Here is a 27,825-nt window from a genome sequence, read left to right as displayed (position 1 = left end):
GGGGAGAGAGAAGAAGAGAGCAAAGACAAGAAGCCCAGATGACTTCAAGAGCCAGAGGAAAGAGAGAGAGAGAGAGAGAGAGAGCCACAGTTCCAATCCTTTTATCTATTCCTTGACCATGTGACTGAAACCAAATGTATTCTTTTAAACTGACCAATCAGAACATTCAAACTGACCAAACAGCCCAAACTTCCCCCACTGTATAGGATAGGTGTGGCACCCCATGCAGCCTACAGGCCTCTCTATTGTCTTCCAGGTCCTTCAGATAAGCAAATGTGTTGACAACAGTACAGCAAATTTCTTTGTTGGATTTCAAATATCAAATATCTTTGATTATTTTCAATCCTTTCATCATACTAGAACGGGCTAAACTGTGGTAAATCATACTAGAACGGGCTAAACTGTGGTAAATCATGGTAAACTATGGTAAACTGTGGTAAATCATACTAGAATGGGGTAAACTGTGGTAAATCATACTAGAACGGGCTAAACTGGGGTAAATCATACTAGAACGGGGTAAACTGTGGTAAATCATGGTAAACTATGGTAAATCATACTAGAATCATGGTAAACTGTTGTAAATCATACTAGAACGGGGTAAACTATAGTAAATCATACTAGAATCATGGTAAACGAAATCATACTAGAACGGGGTAAACTGTGGTAAATCATGGTAAACTGGTAAATCATACTAGAATCATGGTAAACTGTGGTAAATCATACTAGAACGGGGTAAACTATAGTAAATCATACTAGAATCATGGTAAACGAAATCATACTAGAGCGGGGTAAACTGGTAAATCATACTAGAACGGGCTAAAATGGGGTAAATCATACTAGAACGGGCAAAAATGGGGTAAATCATACTAGAGCGGGGTAAACTGGTAAATCATGGTAAACTATGGTAAATCATACTAGAACGGGCTAAACTGGGGTAAATCATGGTAAACTATGGTAAATCATACTAGAATCATGGTAAACTATGGTAAATCATACTAGAACGGGGTAAACTGGGGTAAATCATACTAGAACGGGGTAAACTGTGGTAAATCATACTAGAGCGGGGTAAACCATGGTAAATCATACTAGAATCATAGTAAACTATGGTAAGTCATACTAGAATGGGCTAAACTGGGGTAAATCAAACTAGAACGGGCTAAACTGGGGTAAATCATACTAGAACGGGGTAAATTGTGGTAAATCATGGTAAACTATGGTAAATCATACTAGAATCATGGTAAACTGTGGTAAATCATACTAGAACAGGGTAAACTATAGTAAATCATACTAGAATCATGGTAAACAAAATCATACTAGAGCGGGGTAAACTGTGGTAAATCATACTAGAACGGGGTAAACTATAGTAAATCATACTAGAATCATGGTAAACGAAATCATACTAGAGCAGGGTAAACTGGGGTAAATCATACTAGAGCGGGGTAAACTGTGGTAAATCATACTAGAACGGGCTAAACTGGGGTAAATCATACTAGAACGGGGTAAACTGGGGTAAATCATACTAGAACGGGGTAAATCATACTAGAACGGGGTAAACTGTGGTAAATCATGCTTAGAACATGGCAAATCATGGTAAACTGAGGTCTATCTATCTACTAACTAAAACTCAAACTATTTTAAACTTTAAACTTATCAAACTATTTCAAACTTTTCAGACTTTTTTAGACTTTTCAAACTTTCTGGTCAACTTCCCAAGCCAACTTAAAGTTTGTCTCGACAAACTTTTTAATCTAGTTTGTAAATGAAATAATTATTTTAAATTAACAGTACATAAAACAGATGGAAGAAATATGTTTTATTGAGCTGGGCAGGGAGACCCTGGTAAAGCCTCTGACATCTGGGATCAGTTCCACTGTCTACCAACAGGTTTGCAGTGCTGACTCGATGGATGCCATGACGCTAAGATGTTTTCAGAAAGAGGGAAGAATTAAATAAATTTACTCACATCCTCAAAAATGAAACCATAAAATATTGTATCAAGCATAACTGTTCTATGAGCTGAACTCTGCAGGACAGCCCTCCAGGACCAACGCACCACTATCTCTGATCTAGAAGACATCATTTTAGTGTTTTTTATTTTTAGTTTCTATCATATAATATCCATATATTTCTAAACGATAACTAATATCAAAATCTTATATCCATGTGTAAAAAAAGTCAATATTTGCCTTTGAGGTGAAGTAGAATAAAAATCTAAAGCACTTCACATTTATACTAAAATACAGAATAAATGTATTTTGTTACATTATTTGTAATGTTCAGCAACTGTGACAGCAGCCGTTGAAGAGCAGCATTAACATTTATACTGGACTTAAGTTCAACTGCCTAAAAACAAAACAACTAAAGATGTTCACCTCGGCCCATTTATGTACATAAAAAAGAGTATAAACTATATAAAATCGCATGTTGGTAACATATTAGTCAACATTTGAACCTTTATTGCATTTTTTTATTTTTATCAGTAGATGCATTAGATTACTGGAGTAAATTGAAACCCAATATTTACATTTAAAAGTGTAATCTGACAATTTCTCTTGAAAAATCTGATGTCGCGGCGCGCAATGAAATCTGATGTGAATTCTGGGGTAGGCAAGGCTGCGAAGCATCCATCCGAGTATCCTTCATTTAACGGGAAAAGGAGGACGCATTTGCAGGCCGTATTTTGTAGGAGCCTTCGAAGGACCTACGAATTGGGACAGTCTTCGTCGCGCCGCAATGACACAATCCGCTATACCTTCCACTGTAAACTAATCTCTGTGCGTCGGCCGCACACTTCGAAGAACACGGCCTTCAAAGGATGCAGCCCTTGAATTGGGACACAGCTAGAGTATTTAACACTATGTAATGCAAAATGGTCATTTAAATATTTGGTTTAGTTAAAATTTAGATTTTTATTTACTAAATGGTTGTGTAGACAACATGTTTCTGAAGTAGTGATTTAAGGAAAATATTTACTTGAATATTGCTGATGAAGTTTTATTCAGAATAAGATACTTTTTGAACATGATAGAACACATATATGATCATAAAAAGTTTTACAGTTTCAGAATTTTTGAATTAAAATTGCTCTTGCAAGGTAAAATTAGAAATGGAAAAACATTTTTAAATAGAAGTTCTGATAACACAAAAATCAATGTGTAACAGTGACTGAACAAAACAGTTTGTGCATTAACATGGAATCAAAGTTTAACAATTACTGTGACTGAACAAAAAACGTTCTACATGAATATGGTCAATAGGATTCTTTTTTACTTAGCAATAAATGTGAACATAAGAAATGTTTAACAATTCCAAACACAATTGATTTGAAGGGGGGAATTTTAAATTTGACAACATAACCAAAACTATAAGCCATAAACCATAAACATAACATAACCAAACCAAACTATTTTAACTATACTTATTAAAGAAAAAAAAAACATGATAATGAATTTGACTGTTTGTTTTGGTGGTGTAAAGCTTAAAGGGATGTAAATTCTCATCATGTCATCACCTTTGTGTCCTAAACCTGCATGTGTTTGTTTCTTCAGTTGAACACAGGAGAAGATAGTTGAAGAATGCTGATAACCAAATTTGATGGCAACTGTTAACAAAAAAATGTTGAAATGTATTGGCTACTGCTGAGAATTGCAGAGTGGACTATCCCTTCAGTATGGCATGTCATCGTTACTTTGGAGTAACGATGGAGTTTGGAGTCTTTGGAGGTTGGTTGTTGTTTAGCATCTGTGTTGTTTCCAGGTGCAGCAGCTTTTTCCACCTGGGTTTGATTGATTTGACGTTGAAGTTAATGAGACGGCATCTGTGATTGAGCAAAGTTCTTGCTCAAGCTCAGGCGTCTCATCTGAGGTGAGTTCAGTTCTGCACGTTGCTTTATTGATTTCAGTCACATGGTTAACATTGGTGTAGTTAACAGTCACAGGCCCACAGGTAAGAAGATATTCCTCTATGTCCTGTGCCTCAATACATGATGTGGAAGCACAGATAATACAAAATATTTTATTTAACCAATCTTTTGAAACCATACATTTCAAAGGTGACACATCGCGGATCAGTGCTTAACACAGAGCACATTTTGTGCATTGCCCCTCGCTTTTTTGCAACGGGTAGTTTTTTGTACAGCGTAGAGGCGGTGCAGAGCATGTGGGAAAGGCAACTGTGTGTAGGGCTGTTCGTACAGTATGTCTTGCACTCAAACGGTTCCTACACACTTTAGTGCAGTTCCCTGGCCATAAACCACTGACAGCCATTAAAGAGGAATTCCACAGAGTGGCAGGTTTGTCCTTTCTATGAGAGACCCTTCTCTTGATGAAGATGGCCAAGAGGAACCCACAGTGAACCCAGTAGACCAAAGAGATGGCAGGGTGGTACGAGACATGATTTGCTAAAATCACTTTAATTAAAATGAGTTGACAGTCAAGTTTTGATCATTGTTTCTTTATTTCCTGTAATAAAAATACATTTGTATTTATTTATGTATATACCATTCATCAACAAATGTTAGATTAATGTTCACATACTGTTTCCCACCTTAAGCTGGTGCATCTCCATGTCACCTTTTCTAATTTGCCTTTGAAGATGGAGCTTATACAGCTCTTTGGCAGGCAACTAGAAAGACAAAATAATTCAACATGGTTGATAAAGTCTGTAATACAAACACAGACCAAATATTTAAATGAGGATGGACAACTGCAGAAAATGTCTTTCACTGCTAAGATTCATCATACCTCTATGGGCCATTTTGGATTTCTGTCACAGCAGAGGTGGTCTCTTCATCTTCATCCTACAGTGCACATAAGTAAAGATGCTTGGTCTAGCAAACAGAAACCTAAAGACCTAAAGACAATAATCACTTACAACTGTGACAGAGTGTCGTGTTGCAGGAGGGTCCAATAATACAATGTGGCCATCAGCAACTGCCAGACAATTATACCAATATGATTTGCTTTCTGGAATAGGTCTCAGACCAGGTTAGGTTCACAGAGTAAGTTACCCTGGTAACTGAGTTTATTATTCAACTTTTAAATTAGTAATTAGTAGTGAGAAGTACTTCATTCAGACACAAAAAAATTAAGCGACTGCATTGTGTTATTGCTTAAATATATATTTCTTACTCTCAATGTGAACTGTATTGTTAATTTTGATATTAAATGTACTTCAATAATACATTCAACTCTGAATGTGGCCATCTTTTTAATATATTTAATATGAAATATGTTTATATTTTTATTTAATTTATATTTTTATATGTTTATATTTAATATGTACTAGGTACATTTCTATGCACGTCTGTAATTTTAGACAACAGTCTGTGAACGGGACTTTTATTTTGGTATATAAGTGTGGCGTCATAAGGCTGCGTCGCGCTCCTGCGTCTGTGGTGCTCTGGCTGGAGAAAGGTTTGTGTTTTAAGCATTTAAAGTGTTTAAAACAACGCAGAATGAATGATATATTATTAAATGTGACACTGCATTGATTTATCTAACATTTGTCAGTGTTGTGTGAGTAAATTAACACAGTGAAACTCATGAGTAACAGAAGTAGCGTCTCATTTCGCTCTTGAATCAGTTCAAACTTTAATTCAGTCTCTGACGAGTGACGAGAGAACCGGAGCTTTAGACTCTCCGAGTCAATTGAACCGATTGATTCAAAACAAATGATTCAGTGATTCGAAGCGCTCTGTTTCTTTTTCTGTCTCGATTTCTCCAAATCATTAAATAGCTAAACTGATATATTAAGGGTCTGTATAATTTGCATTCTTTTATTAATTTGTTGTGTTAGTTTTGAGTGTTTTTGTTTAATCAAAGCCCGTATTTATCAAGCCTCAGAGAATTACTCACTAAGAATTGACTTAGTGTAAAAAAAATCTTGTCTAAATTAGTTAAATCAATTAGTTATCAAGCATCTCAATCATACTTTAAGTGAAATGTAGCTAAATCTTAAGTCAGTCTTAGAGATGATTTACGACACTTTGCTGTGTCACAAACAGGATTTTGGATAAAGACAGGCATGGACCTATCACTGAAAATATTTCCTTATTTAAGAATATTCTCAGAAAAATTCACATTGAATGGTGAATGTGAAATTAAGGGGAGTTTGCATTACACACAATAAAGAATTTTCTGGAGAATACATTATGATATTTACATTGGAAATTAAAGATAAACATGTTTTCCTCCACGACTTACAAATTAAAAATTTTAAAACGGTGTGCTGTTAACTGACCTGCCTATATATATATATATATATATAGGCTAGATTTTATGATATAATCCAAAAGAATACAGAGTTGGTGGGAGGAAGAAGCGCTACTGCTTGCCAAGTTATTTGAACAGCAGAATTTTTTTTAATAAATGGCAACATTAACCAGTGCAGAAAAAGATGATGCTTGCTCAGTCCAAACGATACCGATTGATTAACCGCTCATCGTCAAATATTTCAAAACATTTGTCCTTCCTCTCCTGAAAGATTCCCGTCTCCTCAGTGCCATCACAGCCCTTACTGGCAACTCCTAACCACTTGAGAGACCTCTTGAGCCGTCTTAAAATAACTGGGAGAGTAAGAGTGAGTCTTAGCTTTAAGAAATTTGATAACTTGCTTTTATACTTAAGTTTGAATGTAGGAGTAAATTTCATGAATTCTCAGCACTTAAGACAAAAATGGCACTTTGAGAACATAGTGCAGAACTAAGTTCAGCCATTAAGTTGCCCCAACAAGGCATTGTGTATCAAAAAGTTCAATGAAAATAAATAAATAGACTCATCATGAAAAAATTACATCAATATAACAAATAACAAAATAGCCCCATAGTATTCAATGGCTGACTGTAGTAGGTTATTTTATAAAATAATTTGAATGTAAACTCATTACTTGTCTGTATTTCCACATTGTAATGGAATCGTAAGCCACTAGTCATTAAAATAATGAGGGTTCTTGACCGATTAGAATGAAATGCATCCAAACTGGATGAAGGCTCCTCAATATTTTGGCCCTTGCAAGACATATCATAAAATATGATATTTTCCCCTATCGAATTAAGGTCTACTGAACTGTACATGTCAGTTAAAGGGTTACATTATGTTTTAGGTGGGATATTATGAAAGTTCTCCTCCTTGAACTGCCACCTTAACGTGGTGGAGGGGTTTGAGTACCCGAATGAACCTAGGAGCTATGTTGTCCGGGGCTATATGCCCCTGGTAGGGTCTCCCAAGGCAAACAGGTCCTAGGGGACGGGTCAGACTAAGAGCAGTTCAAAAACCCCTTATGACGACAATGACAACGAGGACCGTGACGTCGCCCGGTATGGCGCAGCCGGGGCCCCACCCTGGAGCCAGGCCTGGGGTTGGGGCTCGTATGCGAGCGCCTGGTGGCCGGGCCTTCCCCCACGGGGTCCGGCCGGGCTCAGCCCGAAGGAGCGACGTGGGGACACCTTCCCGTGGGCCCACCACTCACGGGAGGGACCGTAAGGGGCCGGTGCGGAGAAGATCGGGCAGCAGTCGAAGGCAGGAGCCTAGACAACCCGATCCCTGGACACGGAAACTGGCTCTTGGGACATGGAATGTCACCTCACTGGCGGGGAAGGAGCCTGAGATTGTGCGTGAGGTTGAGAGGTTCCGACTAGAGATAGTCGGAATCACCTCTACGCACGGCTTGGGCTCTGGAACCACACTCCTCGAGAGAGGATGGACTCTTCACCACTCTGGAGTTGCCCATGGTGAGAGGCGGCGGGCTGGTGTGGGTTTGCTTATAGCCCCCCAGCTCTGCCGCCATGTGTTGGAGTTTACCCCGGTGAACGAGAGGGTCGTTTCCCTGCGGCTTCGGCTCAGGGATAGGTCTCTCACTGTTGTTTGTGCCTACGGGCCGAACGGCAGTGCAGAGTACCCGGCCTTTTTGGTGTCCCTGGGAGGGGTGCTGGAAAGTGCTCCGACTGGGGACTCCGTCGTTCTACTGGGGGACTTCAACGCCCACGTGGGCAATGACAGTGACACCTGGAGGGGCGTGATTGGGAGGAACGGCCCCCCTGATCTGAACCCGAGTGGTGTTCAGTTATTGGACTTCTGTGCTAGTCACGGTTTGTCCATAACGAACACCATGTTCAGGCATAAGAGTGTCCATCAGTGCACATGGCACCAAGACACTCTAGGTCGTAGGTCAATGATCGACTTTGTGGTCGTTTCATCTGACCTGCGGCCGTATGTCTTGGACACTCGGGTGAAGAGAGGGGCGGAGCTGTCAACTGATCACCACCTGGTGGTGAGTTGGATCCGATGGCGGGGGAGGAAGCTGGACAGACCCGGTAGACCCAAGCGTACTGTAAGGGTCTGCTGGGAACGTTTGGCCGAGCCCCCTGTCAGAGAGATCTTCAACTCCCACCTCCGGCAGAACTTCGACCGGATCCCGAGGGAGGCTGGAGATATTGAGTCCGAATGGACCATGTTCTCCACCTCCATTGTCAAAGCTGCCGCTCGGAGCTGTGGCCGTAAGGTCTCCGGTGCATGTCGAGGCGGCAATCCCCGAACTCGGTGGTGGACACCGGAAGTAAGGGATGCCGTCAAGCTGAAGAAGGAGTCCTATCGGGCTTGGTTGGCTTGTGGGACTCCTGAGGCAGCTGACATGTACCGGCAGGCTAAACGGACTGCAGCCCGGGTGGTTGTGGAGGCAAAAACTCGGGCCTGGGAGGAGTTCGGTGAGGCCATGGAAAAGGACTATCGGCTGGCCTCGAAGAGATTCTGGCAAACCGTCCGGCGCCTCAGGAGGGGGAAGCAGTGCCCTACCAACGCTGTTTACAGTGGCGATGGGCAGCTGTTGACCTCAACTGGGGATATCGTCGGACGGTGGAAGGAATACTTTGAGGATCTCCTCAATCCCGCCATCACGCCTTCCATTGAGGAAGCAGAGGCTGGGGGCTCAGAGGAGGACTCGTCCATCACCCGGGCTGAAGTCACCGAGGTGGTCAAGAAACTCCTCGGTGGCAAGGCACCGGGGGTGGATGAGATCCGCCCTGAGTACCTCAAGTCTCTGGATGTTGTGGGGCTGTCTTGGCTGACACGCCTCTGCAACATCGCGTGGCGGTCGGGGACAGTGCCTCTGGGATGGCAGACCGGGGTGGTGGTCCCTCTTTTTAAGAAGGGGGACCGGAGGGTGTGTTCCAACTACAGGGGGATCACACTTCTCAGCCTCCCCGGGAAAGTCTATGCCAGGGTACTGGAGAGGAGAATACGGCCGATAGTAGAACCTCGGATTCAGGAGGAACAGTCTGGTTTTCGTCCGGGCCGTGGTACACTGGACCAGCTCTATACCCTCTACAGGGTGCTGGAGGGTTCATGGGAGTTTGCCCAACCAGTCCACATGTGTTTTGTGGATTTGGAGAAGGCATTCGACTGTGTCCCTCGCGGCATCCTGTGGAGGGTGCTCGGGGAGTATGGGGTCCGGGGTCCTTTGCTAAGGGCTGTCCGGTCCCTGTACGACCAAAGCAGGAGTTTGGTCCGCATTGCCGGCAGTAAGTCAGACTTGTTCCCGGTGCATGTTGGACTCCGGCAGGGCTGCCCTTTGTCGCCGGTTCTGTTCATAATTTTTATGGACAGAATTTCTAGGCGCAGCCAGGGGCCGGAGGGTGTCAGGTTTGGGGACCATGCGGTTTCGTCTCTGCTCTTTGCGGATGACGTTGTCGTGTTGGCCCCTTCTAACCAGGACCTTCAGCATGCACTGGGACGGTTTGCAGCCGAGTGTGAAGCGGCTGGGATGAGGATCAGCACCTCCAAATCCGAGGCCATGGTCCTCAGTCGGAAAAGGGTGGTTTGCCCTCTTCAGGTTGGTGAAGAGTTCCTGCCTCAAGTGGAGGAGTTCAAGTATCTAGGGGTCTTGTTCACGAGTGAGGGGAGGATGGAACGGGAGATTGACAAACGGATCGGTGCAGCTTCTGCAGTAATGCGGTCGATGTAACGGTCTGTTGTGGTGAAGAAAGAGCTAAGCCGTAAGGCGAAGCTCTCGATTTACCGGTCAATCTACGTTCCTACTCTCACCTATGGTCATGAGCTTTGGGTCATGACCGAAAGGACAAGATCCCGGATACAGGCGGCCGAAATGAGTTTTCTCCGCAGGGTGGCTGGGCGCTCCCTTAGAGATAGGGTGAGGAGCTCAGTCACTCGGGAGGAACTCGGAGTAGAGCCGCTGCTCCTCCACATCGAGAGGGGTCAGTTGAGGTGGCTCGGGCATCTGTTCCGGATGCCTCCTGAGCGCCTTCCCGGGAAGGTGTTTCGGGCATGTCCAACCGGTAGGAGGCCCCGGGGAAGACCTAGGACACGCTGGAGGGACTATGTCTTCCGGCTGGCTTGGGAACGCCTCGGTGTCCCCCCGGAAGAGCTGGAGGAAGTGTCTAGGGAGAGGGAAGTCTGGGCATCTCTGCTTAGACTGCTGCCCCCGCGACCCGGCCCTGGATAAAGCGGAAGAAGATGGATGGATGGATGGATTATGAAAGCAAAAAGCACTAAACAAGACCAATAATCTATGTATTAACCTATTAACACAGTTTACTCCATTTCCCCATTATAGTACTTACAAGTCATTTGCTCACCGGCAACTATAGTATACGAAACACTATAGATCTCTTGTAAGATTTGTTTTATTTGGATGATTCCTGAGACTTTCACGATTATGTAGAGATATATATGTCAACAAAAAATTCTTATTAGTAACATGAAAATAACTTTCTTTGGGAGGGTTGGACTTCGCCATGCTTGCTGGAAGTAGGGGTAGGAAGTTGGCAGCCTCATGTGACAGGAAGGAAGTGAATACCTTTTTTTTCTTCTTCTTCTTCTTCTTGAAATCCTTTATTTGGTTGTTTGCTTGCATGTCATTGAGACATAAAACATGGATAACATCTAGAAAATATTTATAAAAGGAAAATGACAACCATACACTGGGTGGGCTTAAATGTGTTAACTGAACTACTGAACTAGAGCTGATTGAGACACAGAGAATTAGTGTGGATTTGTTTCTGTTAATTATTCTCATCTTAAACAGGACAAACGCACAGAAAAACTCCTGGTGAAGCGACTGAGATCCACGTCTACATAAAGATGGCGTTTATTAAAGAGGAGAATGAAGACGTGAAGATTGAGGAAACATTGAGAGTGAAACATGAAGAAACTGAGGAACAAACAGAGAAAGAGGAGAGAGAAGACATGAAGATTGAGGAAACATTGAGAGTGAAAGATGAAGAAACTGAGGAACAAACAGGTTGGTTTCATTCTCAAAGCTGAACTCAGTCATTTGATCATTATAAAAATGTCCAGCTCTACAGAAATGAAGGATATTTTTGAAGAATGTCATATGAGTGTCCAGATTAAAGTGCTATTGTTTGACATGGAGCTGGTCAGTTTAGCTCTCTGTTTAGCTAACATGTTGTAATGTAGAAGATTTTGTTCATATTCTACAATGTCATTGGTGACTGAAACGGTGATTGATATGGGGATTAAAAGTGTAATCTGGAGAAAATTTAGCAAGGGAAGTGTGTAAAACAGGGGTGTACAATCCTACTCCTGGAGCGCCTCTGTCCTGCAGAGTTTAGCACCAACCCTAAATCACACCTGAATCAGCTAATCAAAGTCTTACTAGACACCTTCAGCAGGTGCGTTGAGCTGGAGCTCAAGTCTGCAGGACAGTGGCCCTCCAGGACCAAGTTTGGACATCCCTGGTGTAAACATTTGAATCACACAAATGATTCATTATTTTACAAGTACAAAAGTAACAGTTACTTTTTTTTCCTGTTGGATCTTAATATCATTCCACCATATCCTCTTCATTGCGAGCCTCTGAGTAGAATGAGTTGAAATATGGCTATAATTCAGTGGGTACCATTATGTAAATCCATTTCTGTCCTATCCGTGTCCTGTCCTATCCGAGCCATCTGTAAAGAGGGTGTATTGATTCACTCATCAGCATTACCAGTGTGTTTTTGAAATGTGTGGCCACTGCTTGATTTATAATACAGGCGTATTTGTTCTTGCATAATTGTACTCCTGTGCAGTAGCAGAATCTTTGAAGCACTCTTTGATGAGTGGCCAGAGATGATCTGCGACAGCCAGTGGGTTGAGATCAGGTTGTGTGTGATGGGGTTCTCTTCAGCTGATCAAAGACCACATGCAACCAAATTAGATGACTGACTTTTAAGACTAGACAACCAGCCACTGGTTAATCTATTGACAGCTCTAGTAAACATATTTGGATCAAGTAAATGATTTGAGGGATTCTTAATGGAATCTGTCTTAAATGTCCCGCTAACACTCATCCAGTGTAGTTTAGTAGGAAAGGCAATAGACTATAGTAGGATAATACTCTCTTGGCCAAAAACAATAATATCATAAGTCTTATCCAACACAATACTTATCCCGGGGTTCTTCGAAGACTTCTAGCTCAGCATCTTCATGTCAGAATGTCTCGCCTGAATTCCCAAAAGCTCATGTGATCTTTTTAAAAGTGATGTCACTGCCTTAGGATGTGAGTAAATGAATAAGGAGTTATACATTTGGAAGGAAAGTTTGTGATCCTTTGTATTTTAGCTTTTGATCCTTTGTATTTTGTTTATGATATTTTGTATTTTATAAATTTGTTTGGGTTATGAGGGAAGAACTTTCAAGATTCTTATAATAGTAATGCGTAACAGATTTAGCAAAATAAAATGTAAATGAACGTGCTATACATGTGATCCTCGTTGACGACAGTAAGCAATTCTAAAACATTTAAAAAAAAGAGTGAATTAATTCATAGGCAAAAACAAAATACAAAGGAAAACCTAGAGATGGGATATGTTTTATACATTTCTCACGTGCATTTGCTTGTTCCAACTCTCTAAAATTCCTCTTGGCCTTATCTTGCTGATGTGTTTTTGCTGTACCTGGTTCGGGGTTTTGGGGACCAGTTTGGGGATTACGAGTTGAAGAACTTTGAATCCCTTTGCAGTCAAAGATCGCAGACGGCCCCAGATTACTGTTGTTCAACATTCACTGCACGTTAAAACATCACACTTTCTTTATCTGGACAAACTCCGTATCATTAGACAGATTAAAGACTCCAGCTTTGATATTTGAACACTCTTTATGATAAAACTGGGTTGCAGTGACATTAATTTCTTAATTTATGTCAGCAGTGCAAAATAACAATGAACTGAAATGAACAATATTTTGACTGGAATATCACGCAAATGAATTCTCTCGTCTGCTGCGGTTCAGTTGTGTTTTATATCAATAATGGATGTTTACATTATAACTGTTAGCAGGTGTAGCGATTAGCTCCATATAACAGGGTTCCCGCGGGGTCTTAAAATGTCTAAAAATTTTTTTTTTTTAATTTAAGGCCTTAAAATGTCTTAAAAACGGCCAGATTTTCACCCGAGGTCTTAAATTTAATTTAGTTTGGTCTTAAAAAAAGTGTTATCCACGTTCATTTCCAGAAATGCTGGCTGCAGAAAGTTATTAACGTTACACTGTAGCAAAAAAGTATCGAATCGCGAAAGCGGAGCTCAAAGCGGCGCTCTAGAGTCTTTGCTGCGCCGCCCTCAGAGCGTTCGTTCGGTGTGTTGTAGTTCTTTCTGGGGGTGTTGGTACACGTACTCGGTGATAAAACTACAAATCCCGTGATAAATGCAATTACCTGCCCGCAAAATACGTCTACATTTAATAACCTTGTATTTTTCTGGACAGAATGAGGCAGACATGCATTGTTTTATATTATTCTAAACAGTGATAAGGTCTGCACTCAATCAGCACTGCATACCTTATTATTATGAAAATAGTGAAGGCTTGAAGAACTCAAATACACCATAGCTTGATGCAGTCGTGTTTATTGTCTTCGTTTCATCAGTCAAAGCGTTTCTATCTTCAGTTTATCCTACATCGCTAGCTTCACATTAGGGCTAAGGATTACTTCTCTGAGGGAAATGTGGAGTTTCTGCTCGAGGTCGCCCTCTGGCTTCCAGTATGAATGAAAGTTTGGGTAACAAATATGAAAAATAATTCTTCTCTCTAAATAAATTTATATGACAACCCATGTTTTTCTCCAATGTACAGTTTTTCCCCCACAGTGGATGCATAAGAGGCTCATATTTCATATTAAGTACATAGACTTTAAGAAATTTATATCACAGATAAAAAGCGCAGAATTACTTTATTTTTTTATTTTATTTTTTACAATAAATCTTTAGACCTTTCTAATGGGTTTTAGTCATAGGCTGTCTGCATATTAACAGGTAACCCAGCAGGGTTTTTTTGTAAAATAAGTTTTCTGTAAAATATAAATGTTATTTTATTAGTATTATTATTATATTGTTATATTTATTCTTAAATACTCTATTTTTAATTTTTTTAATAATTAAAATGTTATTGTAATAGTAGTATTTCTAATTTTGTTAAATATTTGTATTTATTGAATATAATAATTATTATTAGTCTTGTTAATATATAAACATTAATATATAAAATGTTATATGCATACACTTTTCATTTGTAAAAAAAAATTAATAAAAATTGCATTTTAACCAGAATAATCGCAATTAGATATCTTCCCCAAATCATGCATCCCTAGTTTCTCCTATCTCCCTAGAGCATCCCCTGTTCAATCTCTATTAGGCTATTAATATGCTGTTTTGTAATCTATTATATTTGAGGGCAAGTTTGTTTTAGCCTATTTTCATTTTGGGCCTACGGTTTTGGGCATTTGGCATGTTGTTGGCTGTGGAGGGTTACTAATGTAATTGCTTTATTGCTTTTTTTTATTATTTCTTTGATTTAAATAATTTTGGTAATGCGTCGTGTAGGTCTTAAATTTCAATCTTTATGGTCTTAAAATGTCTTAAAAAGGTCTTAAATTTGACTTTCTGAAACCTGCAAGAACCCTGATATAAGATGCTAAATATAACATGTTTTAACATCACCATATGAATTAAATCCCCATTATATCGCGTCAGGAAGCTAATACAAACACTCAATGGTGGTCTAAAGTGACATTTTGGGTAAAAGTGTAATTTTAATCGTTTAAATTGTGTTATGTAGCTTGATGCTAACTGTAGCTCTAATGCACCTGTTGGACCAGGAGCTTTGTCTATTTTGTTACAATAATTCACATAAGGTTCCAAGTATGTGTTTTAGTTTTTTTTTAGAAAGACTTCAGATAATATGTGGATTACTGCAACCTGCTTTATGGGCCATTAATGGTCCATTTGTGCCAGCATAAAGGCTGTAGCTAGTTGCTGAATATGAGAACAAAAGAATAACTATAAAACAATAATGAGGATTACGTCTCATACTCTCAAAGGTGTAAAACAATCGTCTAGTGAGGACGTTGTTGCATTAATTGAGCTGTTCTCCTCGCCAGACATTGGACAAAATACTGCAAATGGGTGTTTGCAGGCCAACAAATATCTTCTCTAAAAAAAAAAATCCTGACTTGGTCTTAGAAAATGTTTCATAAAATTCACAGTTTTGTTTTTATGTTTGAGCCTATATATCTTCATATCAATAACTGTCAGAGTATTCAGCTGCAGTGTTCATTTTGACAGCAAATTTTGATTTAGTTTTATTTTTTGACTAAAATGCCATTTAGTTTTAGTCATATTTTAGTCACCTGAATTGGTTTTAGTTTTAGTCGACTAAATATCATAAGATTTTAATTGACTAAATCTACAGCAGATTTAGTCTCCTAAAATCGAATGAGTTTAGTTAAATTGTAATACATTAAGCATTTAAGCATTACATAACCGACTGTCACTTGAACTGACTTTTTGACATCATTTTGTTTTTGACATTAAAAATAAACGAAAGAGAGCTCAATTCACTTTTTTGTTTGTTTTTTAAAAGCATTATATAGTTTTCATAACTTTGTATTTCTGTTTTAGTTAGTAGGCCATATCAGGTTAAGCTAAAGCTATTTTTTTTATTTCAGTGTTTAAATGGTTTTAGTTAACTATTATAACCCTGATACTTTGATACTTTATTGAATATTGTCAAATACTGGTCTTTCCTCCTGACTATGAATTAAATGGGAATTAAATTAAATACAGTTTAATTACAATACAAAAACAAATATATAATGCGTGACTTTTAATTACAAACAAGCTCGAAATACACATTGACCCTTATTTTGAAATGTCGGTGCCTTACTATTGCAGTAGCTCATTCAAGTTCAGGAGATAAAATATGCGTTGTTACAACCGTCTAAAACATATTACTATGTAAACATCGTAAAGTTAACATTGTCATTATTCATCAGCATTAGTTCATAAACAATTGTCTGGCATAAATGTGTGTTATTCATTGACTGTGAGCCGCTCTGGAGCGCTGGATTGGGGATGCGTGAGCCTGTAGAAGCGCAACAGCGCTGTGTTTACCAGCCGTTAGATCAGCACATGTTCAAATCAAATGTGCTGCGTGTGCATCTGTTACACATGATATCAGTTCTGACTGGATCTCTTCCCTAATCGATCCCTCCCTAACATTTTCGTCTTGTTTTTTTTGTTGACGAAAATGATAGTTTTTGTCAACCAACACTAATTTTTATTTAGTTATCGTCTCGTTTTCGCCAGTGAAAAAAGGTTGTTGACGGAAATTATGACAAATTATTCGTCAACGAAATTAACACTGTTCCGCTGTAAACTCTCAAGTGTTGGCTTTCTAGAAGTATATTTATGTGTCTATTCAGAATAACTTGTGAGCAGCAGCCATTTTACTATGGGTATGCCAAAATGGGGGCTGACAGGCAAGGGGTTAAGTCATAGTTTGCTTGTTGGGTGAGGGGTATTGTGTATTATTTATTAAAAAAGTAAATAATTGTGTGTCTGATCTGTCGCATTCCCTACACGTTGTACACTTTCAGTTAAGTGGGTATAGGATAGGTGTATGTTGGTTTTTAACCCCTATTGGTCTGAGGGGGGGTTGGGGCCCTTTAGAAGTTTTGACATGCTCTGACGTGTGCTTTTTTCAGTTTGTTATAAACACATTAATGGCAAAAGTGTCATTACACTGCATTCAGCACAAACTGGGCTACCATAATATGTTAGCAACGTGTTTGTACATGATTTATGCGTGGTTATTGAAAAAAACATAAGGCCATAAAATGCATAGTAAATATGTGTCCACAAGAATTTTGAATAATGGATGTTGTTGGAGTTTTTGCTTCAAAATGAAAACCACTGCGCAACCATTCACATAAAACAATATATTTATTTCAATTTTGTAAGAAACTTCTTGTTTACAAAGCCAATATGCGAATAGGCGTGAACGATCATGAATAATGCTGTGATTCACACATGGACAAAGAACCACATAATGAGCTGCATAATGAATGAGCCTTTGAGTCAGGTATGTGAGAGGGAACTGCATGAAAGAATATGAGGACATTTTTTTTTAACCTGTGATACTTTTTTCAGGATTCTTTGATGAAGAAAGAAAGTAATGGCTGATGAAAATTCAGTTTTGCATCACAGAAATAAATAATATTTTATAGTATATGTATATCAAAACAGAAAACCATTTTCTATTATATTCTATTCTATTGTATTTTTGGTTAAATAAATGCTTGCTTGGTGAGCATTTCTTTCAAAAACATTAATTCAAATAGTAGCATGTCCATAGTTTGAGTGGTACTGTATTTATAGCATCTGATCAGAAATTTGTGAATAAAATCTTTAATTATTTTACAGTGAGCACTTCCTAATCTGTCCAAAACAGGCCAAAGAAATCTTGTCTAAACAGTCTTACGTCTATGACATTTTATGAGATGAGAAATACGCTATATTTGTTATATTATAGAGCCTATAAAGTTATTATAGCTATTTAACATGTTTGCTAAAACATTTTATTTCAGTATTTATTACACATCTCAGTTGATTTCACTCATCTCAGTATAGTTTGGGAAAACTGAAAACTGTAAGTGTGTAGTTAGTGAAAGTGCACGTCAGTTCTATTCATTCACGCAGAATATGCAGGATTCATATTAAAGTATTTTTGGTTTAATATTCACAGACACAAGTCTATATTGCGATTATAATTAAAGAGAATAAATTTAACTGTCGCAATCCTCGGCTGGATCTGTTGTTACTCGAAATGAATATTTTGAGTCTCTTTCGCACTGATAAGAAAAAAGCGAGTTGGTCATGCCAGACCTCTAGCGGTTAATGCTTTACATGTACAAATGTTTTTATGCCTGTTGTGTTGTGCTTTTAGGTTAACTTTTGTCCTTTTTTTTGTCTTAGACCTGATGCCGTTGAAAGAGGAGTGTGAAGTACTTAAAGAAATGGAAGACAAAGATCAATATAAGAATGATCATATCATAACTGAAGAAAAATATTTTAGTTGCTCACAGACTGAAAAAAGCAGAGAAAAAGCTGAAAATAAAGAAACAAGTTATTTCACCTGCTTTCAGGGTAGAAAGAGTTTGAATCAACATGAAAACATGAGAGTTCACAATGGAGAGAAACCCTACACGTGCCTTCAGTGTGGAAAGAGTTTCAATCAAAAAGCACACTTTCAAGACCACTTAAGAATTCACACTGGAGAGAAGCCGTTCACCTGCCAACAATGTGGAAAAAGTTTCAACCGAAAAGGAATCCTTAACAGGCACATGAGAATTCACTCTGGAGAGAAGCCTTACAGCTGCCAACAGTGTGGAAACCGATTCAGATGTAAAGGAAACCTTGAAGTCCACATGAGAATTCACACTGGAGAGAAACCTTACACCTGCCAACAGTGTGGAAACAGATTCAGATGTAAAGAAAGCCTTGACCGGCACATGAGAGTTCACACTGGAGAGAAGCCTTTCACCTGCCAACAGTGTGGAAAGAGTTTCAATCAACAAGGAAGCCTTAAAGTCCACATGAGAGTTCACAACAGAAAGAAGCCTCACACCTGCACTCTATAGCCGCGTTTCCACCGAAATTACCCGGAACAATTTGTACCAGGAACTTTTTTCCCCCCAGACCTGCTACTGTCTGCGTTTCCACTGCGGTCTAAAGTACCGACCGGGAAGATTAGGCAAATTAGTCCGGTGATGTAGGACTGCGCGCGGCTGCTCCTCCCAGTCAGCGTAAGAAAGTAATAATTTTTGCACGACACTGTCTGCAACAATAACAAGTATGGAGGAGATGCAAGCAGCGCTGCTTTTGGTAGTTATGTATTGTTTTAATAAAGAGGTCATTAACAAAACGGTGGAAAAGAGACGAGCACTGATACTAAAGCGTATTCTGAAAGCTCGTAAAGCTAGATTTAAAATAAGACAACGTATGTTATTATCAGCTATTACGGACATTGACCGTGAGATGGCTGAGATGAACACGCGCCATCAGACAGAAAGAGCAAGACTGATATTTACTGAACGCAGAATGAACCTCGCGAAAGACTTATAAAAATGTCGGTTGAAATAAAACGCTGCGTGAGTTCAACCAATCAGCATGTTCAGCGCCCAAGTCCCATCTCCGAAAGTTCCCGAACTTTGAAAAAGTACTACCCCGGGAGCAGGGCCGTTTGGAGGGGGAAATATTTACCCGGAACTTCATTTAGACCCTGGTTCCTGCGGTCGAAACACACTGAGTACCAGCCCAAAGTTCCTAGTTCCTGGGGAAAGTTCCTGCAGTGGAAACGAGGCTTATGTGAACACATGAATGTTCACACTGGAGAAAAGCCAATTACATGTGATCAGTGTTGAAAGGGTTTAAGATGTAAATTAACCCTTAATTACCACATGATAATTCACACTGGAGAGACGCCATTAATATGTGGTCAGTGTGGAAAGGGTTTCAGATTTAAAAATAACCTTAATGCCGTGTTTAGACAGAACTGTGATCTGACCAGCGTGCAATGTATACGTAGTTCTTTATATATATATATATATATATATATATAAATAAATATATATATAAATATATTTATCACCATTTTCCAGAACCATTAGGTGGTTTCCGTAAGAAGCATTCCCATACAATTCTCTTCCATTGCTCCATTCTGTTCAACAGCACTGCATTTATCCATTCTGTGTTCACATCATTTATTGGTCTTATTGTTTTGATTCATTACTTTTCCTTTTGGTTATTAGTTTACTATCCTTTAGAAGTGCATATTCATTACTAACATTATTAATCGTTGAAGTATTTACTCTTGCATATCTATTGTTAATAAATTTGATTCATTTTATTACACTGTGTCTTCAATGTGTTGATGATCAAAGACTCTACTAGTTGTCCAGACTAACAAATCCTTCAGATAAATCAGCTGACCAACTCCCTTTAATTTACATTAATTCTGAATTATTGAACAATTCTTGGGAGTGTTCTTATATTGGGAGTGTTGGGTTGTGGGGGGAATTCATCTGATACACTCATAACCACACCTTAAGTGACACATGATCTAAAAATCACTACATCATTGGTGAATTGAGTAAAAATCACTACACTGTTTACTTTGAGGTCCATATAGTCAGTCAAGTCAACTTTATTTATATAGCGCTTTTAACAATGTAGATTCAAAGCAGCTTTACAGTGTTAAACAGGAAAATAATGCAGCATAATTTTATTCAGCTGTATAGCCATTCTGGAGAAAACGCTGATGTCATCAGTTAATTTCAATTATCATACAGTGACAGTGTGGGCTTTAGATCAATAATTAGATCAGTAATTTAGTTTATATGGTTAATTTAGTTTATTAATTTATTTTGATGTTTAGTTGAAAAATTGAGTGTCCCCAACTGAGCACGCCAAGCCAGAGGCAACAGTGGCAAGGAAACCAAAACCCCATTAGGTGACCTAATGGAGAAAAATAAACCTTGGGAGAAACCAGGCTCAGTCGGGGTGCCAGTTCTCCTCTGGCCAATTAACAAACAGCGTATGATTATTATTATTATTATTCTGGCAGCTTTACAGGTCAGAGGTCATAATAGATGGTAATATTCGAGGGACCGGAGGCAACATGCTGGAGACGGGTTTATTGAGGATGATGTTGATTAAATAATTATTAAAGTGCAATATTCGAATGATCGGAGGCAACACGCTGGAGACGGGTTTATTGAGGATGACATATCGATTTAAGTATTATTTAATTGTAATATTTTAACAATCGGGGTCAACACGCCGAAGACGGGTTTATTGAGATGCCGTGTCGCTGAGGCATTTGCAGGGGGCGTCTAATCACGGTCTCTGCAGACACTTCGGGGTCCTGTGTTGGTCTTCTCTGAGCGCAGGTCCACCATCTGAACTGGATCTGGCCCGGATCCGGCTGACTGCAGTAAACCTCGTGATAAAACAGAGAGAATATCATTAGCTTAGATGCCATTCTTCTGATGATGTAACAAGTACATCAGGTGTTATGGGAAGTGTTCCCGGTTCCGGCTGACCTAGTTAATGCAGCCTAACAATCATTTCATTAAAAAAGTGTTTGATGTGTATGCCACAGTAAAGAGATGTGTTTTTAGTCTAGATTTAAACTGACAGAGTGTGTCTGCATCCCGAACAATGTTGAATCGACCGCCTGCAGTTGATTTGGATATTCTCGGTATGATCAACTGGCCAGAGTTTAGAGACCGCAGTAGACGTGATGGAGTATAATATGTTAAGAGCTCGCTCAAGTATTGGGGAGCTAAACCATTTAGTGCTTTGTAAGTAATAAGCAAGATTTAAAAATGTATGCAATGTTTAATAGGCAGCCAGTGCAGTGTTGACAGAACTGGGCTAATATGGTTATACTTCCTGGTTCTAGTAAGAACTCGAGCTGCTGCGTTTTGGACCAGCTGGAGTTTATTTATTAGGCGAGCAGGGCAACCACCCAGTAGAGCATTACAATAATCTAACCTTGAGGTCATGAACGCATGAACTAACTGTTCAGCATTTTGCATTGAGAACATGTGCCGTAATTTAGATGTATTTTTAAAGGGTTAGTTCACCCAAAAATGAAAATTCTGTCATTAATTACTCACCCTCATGTCGTTGGACACCCGTAAGACCTCCGTTCATATTCGGAACACAAATGAAGATATTTTGTTGAAAGCTGATGGCTGAGAAAGGCTTCAGACAGGCCTCCATTGGCATTCAGTACATTGACACTTCCAAGATCCATGAAAGGCACTTAAAACGTCGTTACAAAGTCCATCTCACCACAGTGGCTCTACAATAATTTTACGATGCGACGACAATAGTTTTTGTGCGCAAAAAAAAATCAAAATAACACCTTTAACCAACTTGTTCTCGACTTCCGTGTGTGCCTCCACGACGCACGCGCGAGAATATGACGTAGCGCCGGCGTTCGGGAATCCATGAAATACACACTTTAACCCCATTTTGAGAACTACGCCGAGACCTAAAGCACGATCAATGTAGAATTCAACAGCTTAGACACGCGCGTCTTCCTCTGCTCGTAAACAAATCGCTTCTGGGTCATCTGTCCGAGCGCCGGATCTGCGTAATATTCTCGCGCATGCGTTGTGGAGGCACACACGGAAGACAAGAACAAGTTGGTTAAAGGTGTTATTTTGATTTTTTTTTTGCGCACAAAAACTATTGTCGTCGCATCGTAAAATTATTGTAGAGCCACTGTGGTGAGATAGACTTTGTAACAACGTTTTAAGTGCCTTTCATGGATCTTGGAAGTGTCAATGTACTGAATGCCATCGGAGGCCTATCTGAAGCCTTTCTCAGCCATCAGCTTTCAACTAAAATATCTTCATTTGTGTTCCGAATATGAACGGAGGTCTTACGGTTGTCCAACGACATGAGGGTGAGTAATTAATGACAGAATTTTCATTTTTGGGTGAACTAACCCTTTAAGATGGTAGAATGCAGTTTTACAGATGCTAGAAACGTGGCTTTCAAATGAAAGATTGGTATCAAAGAGCACACCCAGGTTCCTCACTGACGACGAGGACTTGACAGAGCAGCCATCAAGTGTTAGAGAGTATTCTAGGTTACTACTTGTGGAGCTTTTTTGTCCAATAATTAAAAATTCAGTTTTTTCTGAATTGAGTTGCAGGAAATTACCGGTTATCCAATGTTTTATATCAGCTATGCATTCTGTTAATCTTGTGAATTGGTAAGTTTCTTCAGGGCGTGAAGAAATATAGAGCTGAGTATCGTCAGCATAACAATGAAAACTAACGCCATGCTTCCTAATGATATCTCCCAGTGGTAGCATGTACAGGGTGAAGAGTAGCGGTCCTAGCACTGAGCCTTGTGGTACACCATACTGAACTTGCGATCTGTTCTTGCGATACTGATCACTCCGTCCCACGGGCAGCCTTGATATATTCATCTGTTGCTACATTAGGCCCATCAAAATTAAGTGAAAAACTAAGAAATGCTGTTGAACGACTCTTACAGGCCAACATTGGCTACTAGTCAGTGGATTTTCAGCAGACAGTCAATAGATACAATAGATATTACCGACACTCAGGCGTGGATTAACGCACAGCCTAGGGGCCCCCCGTGGCCAGATTTTTTAAAATATTTGTTTTTATTCAGCTCGAACAAAAATAAAAACGCTGAAGAAAATGTGCTCTCCTAATCTAGAGGCGCACTTCATAAACTGTAAGCCTTTCTACTCACTGCGGGAGTTTTCCTCGTTCATTCTCGTGAATGTTTACATTCCTCCAGACGCGCGTGTGAGCGCGGCGCTACAACAGCTGGCTGAACAAATAGCTGAGACTGAACAAAGGTATCCAGACTCTCTTTTAATCATTCTTGGGGATTTTAACAGAGCAAATCTCTCCTGTGAACTGCCAAAATACAGACAGCATGTTACATGTCCAACCAGAGACAGTAATATACTGGACCACAACAAAAAAGAATGCATATCACTCCGTCCCACGGGCAGCTTTGGGGCTCTCTGATCACTGTGTGGTTCATCTTAAACCAACCTACAGGCAGAAACTGAAATCAGCTAAACCAGTAATAAGGACTGTAAAAAGATGGACTAATGAAGCAGAGCTGGACTTACAAGCCTGCTTCGATTGCACTGATTGGACTGTTTTCGAAGCTGCTACCATTGATCTGGATGAGCTCACAGATACTGTTACATCATACATTCTGTGAGGATACATGCATTCCTACCAGGACATTCTTATCATTCACTAATGATAAACCATGGTTTACTGGGAAACTCAAACAGCTCCGTCATGCCAAAGAGGATGCTTACAGACGTGGGGATAAAGTCTTGTATAACCAGGCCAGAAACAGACTGACAAAGGAGATCAGAGTTGCTAAAAGTAGCTACTCTGAAAAGCTGAGAAACCAGTTTTCAGCCAACGACCCGGCTTCAGTCTGGACAGGCTTGAGGAACATTACCAACTACAAGTCACCATCCCCCCGTTCTGTAGAGAATCAACAACTGGCTGAGGATCTGAATGCATTCTACTGCAGGTTTGAAAAGCCCAGTCTCACACCATACACCCGCTCTGATCTGCACTTCACACGTCCCCCATCACCTCCTGCACCCCCTCCTGTCATCCAACCCGAGCTTAAGCTCTGTGTGGAGGATGTGAGTCGAGACTTCAAAAAACAGAAGACTAGGAAAGCTTCAGGCCCAGACAGCATCTCATCTGCTTGTTTGAAAGCCTGCGCTGACCAACTGGCCCCAGTCTTCACGCAGATCTTCAACAGATCATTGGAGCAGTGTGAAGTTCCCTGTTGCTTCAAACGCTCCACTATCATTCCCGTCCCCCCAAAAAATCCAAATCACTGGACTTAATGACTACAGACCTGTCGCTCTCACGTCTTTGGTCATGAAGTTGTTTGAAAGGCTGGTTCTGGCCCACCTGAAGGACATATCACTGGACCCTTGCTGGATCCTCTTCAATTTGCCTACAGAACAAACAGGTCTGTGGATGATGCAGTCAACATGGGACTGCATAATATCCTGAAACATGTCGACAGACCTGGGACTTATGCAAGGATCTTATTTGTGGACTTCAGTTCGGCCTTCAATACCATCATGCCTGATCTTCTCTCAGCTAAACTGACCCAGCTCTCCATGCCACCCTCAATCTGTCAGTGGATCTCCAGCTTCCTGACAGACCGACAACAGCTCATGAGACTGGGGAAACTCACATCCAGGACTCTCACTACCAGCACTGGCGTCCCCCAGGGGTGTGTTCTCTCCCCACTGCTCTTCTCCCTGTACACCAATGACTGCACTTCTAAAAACCCTTCTGTGAAGCTCCTGAAATTTGCAGACGACACCACTGTTACGACCGCTAGGGTTCAGCCGTAACAGAAAAAGGAAGAGAGTCCACACCAGAGAGAATTCTAAATAATAAGTTTTTATTTACAAAAATAAGGGTTTAGCGTCAGGGGCAGACAAGGCCAAAATAACAAACAAAACAAACTTCTTTTAGAAACTAATTTACCTATAACAAAAATAAAGAAAACAAAATACAGTTAGCTTCCCTATCTCCCTTTAGCATAAACAAGGTTCAAAATGAGGTATAAATAAATTGGCGTCAAACCCCCTACATCCCTTAAGTAGACAAAACAATGTTTAAAGAAAATAGATATAACATTGAGTGGCAAATAAATCAAGATATATTACCAGGTCAAAAATCAAACAAACAAACAAACAAACATCAGGAAAAAACTGGAAAATCAAGGCTCACCAAATAAACAAACACTTCATAGTTTCACAGAAATACTATCAATCTCTCTGATAAGACTCTCTAATTCAAACGAAGCCAAAAAAAACACGACGTACGACGACAAACAGAATGTCATGAAGACCGACGGCACAAAATGGCATGAAGCCCTGAATGAGTGTTTGGGGCGGTCCTTATATCTGGATCAGGTGCTTGGCTGGACCAATCACAGTCTTCGGGTGATTAATAGATGAAACACCAATCTGCAACACAAACATACATCTACACACAGAGATAGACCGTATACACAACTAGTTGATAAAATAAAACTTCAAGATCATAACACCCCCACCCATAAAATAAAACACACCGTTTTACTGGTGGACACGGGATAGTGAATCAGCTATCACATTTTCAATACCTCTCTTATGCGAAATCTTCATATTGTAACTTTGACAGATAAGGGACCATCGCATTAAACGATGATTGGAATTACACATCTGTTGAAGAAACGTAAGAGGATTATGGTCAGTAAAAATGGTAACTGGGTGTACACTTGAACCGACATACACTTCGAAGTGTTGTAAGGCGAGGATCAATGCGAGAGCTTCTTTCTCTATGGTACTGTAGTTCATTTGATGTTTGAGGAACTTCTTAGAAAAGAAACTAATCGGATGACTCAAATCATCTTCACCGGTCTGTAATAACACAGCACCGGCACCAGTGCCACTAGCATCAACTTCAATCTGGATTGGTTTTTCAAAATGGGGTGCAACAAGTACAGGGGTACTACAGAGCAAAGTTTTCAGAGCGTCAAAAGCTGATTGACATTCAGAAGTCCACTTGAAAGATACTGCTTTACTCAGTAATTCAGTGAGAGGCCTAGCAACATCAGAAAAATTCTTACAAAAACAACGATAATAACCCGTCATTCCTAAAAATCGACGGAGTTCCCTTCTTGATTTTGGAATCGGAAAATCGAGGATGACCTGAACCTTTGAGTTCAAGGGACGAACTTGACCACTACCGACTTCTTTACCTAAATAGGTGACTGTGGCACAACCGAATTCACATTTCGCTAGATTCAAGGTAAGACTAGCATCTCTAAGACGTTTGAAGACTTCCTCTAAAGTTTTAAGATGTTCTTCCCAAGTGTTAGCATAACACACAACATCATCTAAATAAGCTTCACACCTTGACACATTGGCTAACACGACAGACATTAAACGCTGAAAAGTTGCTCCAGCATTTCGAAGGCCGAAAGGCATTACCCGGTATTGTAGAAATGCATCAGGGGTAGCAAAAGCCGAAATTTCGGACGCTCTTTCCGTGAGCGGCACCTGCCAATAACCTTTTAGCAGATCGAGTTTAGTCACAAATTTAGCATTTCCCACACGATCTACACAATCTTCCATGCGTGGAAGTGGGAAAGAATCAGCCTTAGTTAATATATTCACTTTTCTATAATCTGTACAGAACCTTGAAGTACCATCTGGTTTGGGAACCAGAAGACAAGGTGAACACCATGGACTAGAACTAGGAACTGCCAAGCCGTTTTCAAGCAAATACTGAGTTTCTTGCCTCATCAGTTCTCTCTTAAGTGGGTTAACTCGATAAGCACTTTGTTTCACGGGTGCATGTGAATCGACATCAATGTCATGTTTTAACACGTGAGTTGTAGTAGGCGAGTCACTAAACAAAGTCGGATACCTCTCAATCAAATGTGTGATGTCAGCCTGGGCAGACACGGACAAATGCAACACTTTTGCAGAAAAGTTTAACAGAGTTTCAGAATTTGGTAACCGAGCAGTCGAAAAGGCGGCACTACTCATCTTCAAACCATCAATTTCTGGGGAATATTCTGAGAGTGATACATTAGCTGGGACGACAGTTACAACAGGAACTTTAGTCTCTGAGTTAGAGCGTGTCACATAGGCTTTCAGCATATTAATATGACAGACTCGGGACTTTCTCTTGCGATTTGGGGTGTCAACAACATAATCAGTTTCACTCAGTTTCTCTTTAATCTCGTAGGGACCAGAAAATTTTGCCTTAAGTGCCGAACCCGGCACAGGAAGTAAAACAAGAACTTTGTCTCCAATTTGAAACGAGCGTTGTACAGCTTTTTGATCATACCTAGCTTTCATTTGCTCTTGGGCAGAATCAAGAGAGCGTTTTGCCAGCAGGCATACTTTATGCAATCGCTCACGAAACAAA

Source organism: Gobio gobio (assembly GCF_949357685.1).
Source record: "Gobio gobio genome assembly, chromosome: 5".
Classification (NCBI taxonomy): Eukaryota; Metazoa; Chordata; class Actinopteri; order Cypriniformes; family Gobionidae; genus Gobio; species Gobio gobio.
The sequence above is the reverse complement of the archived record's forward strand: the minus strand, read 5'-3'. Positions refer to the sequence as shown.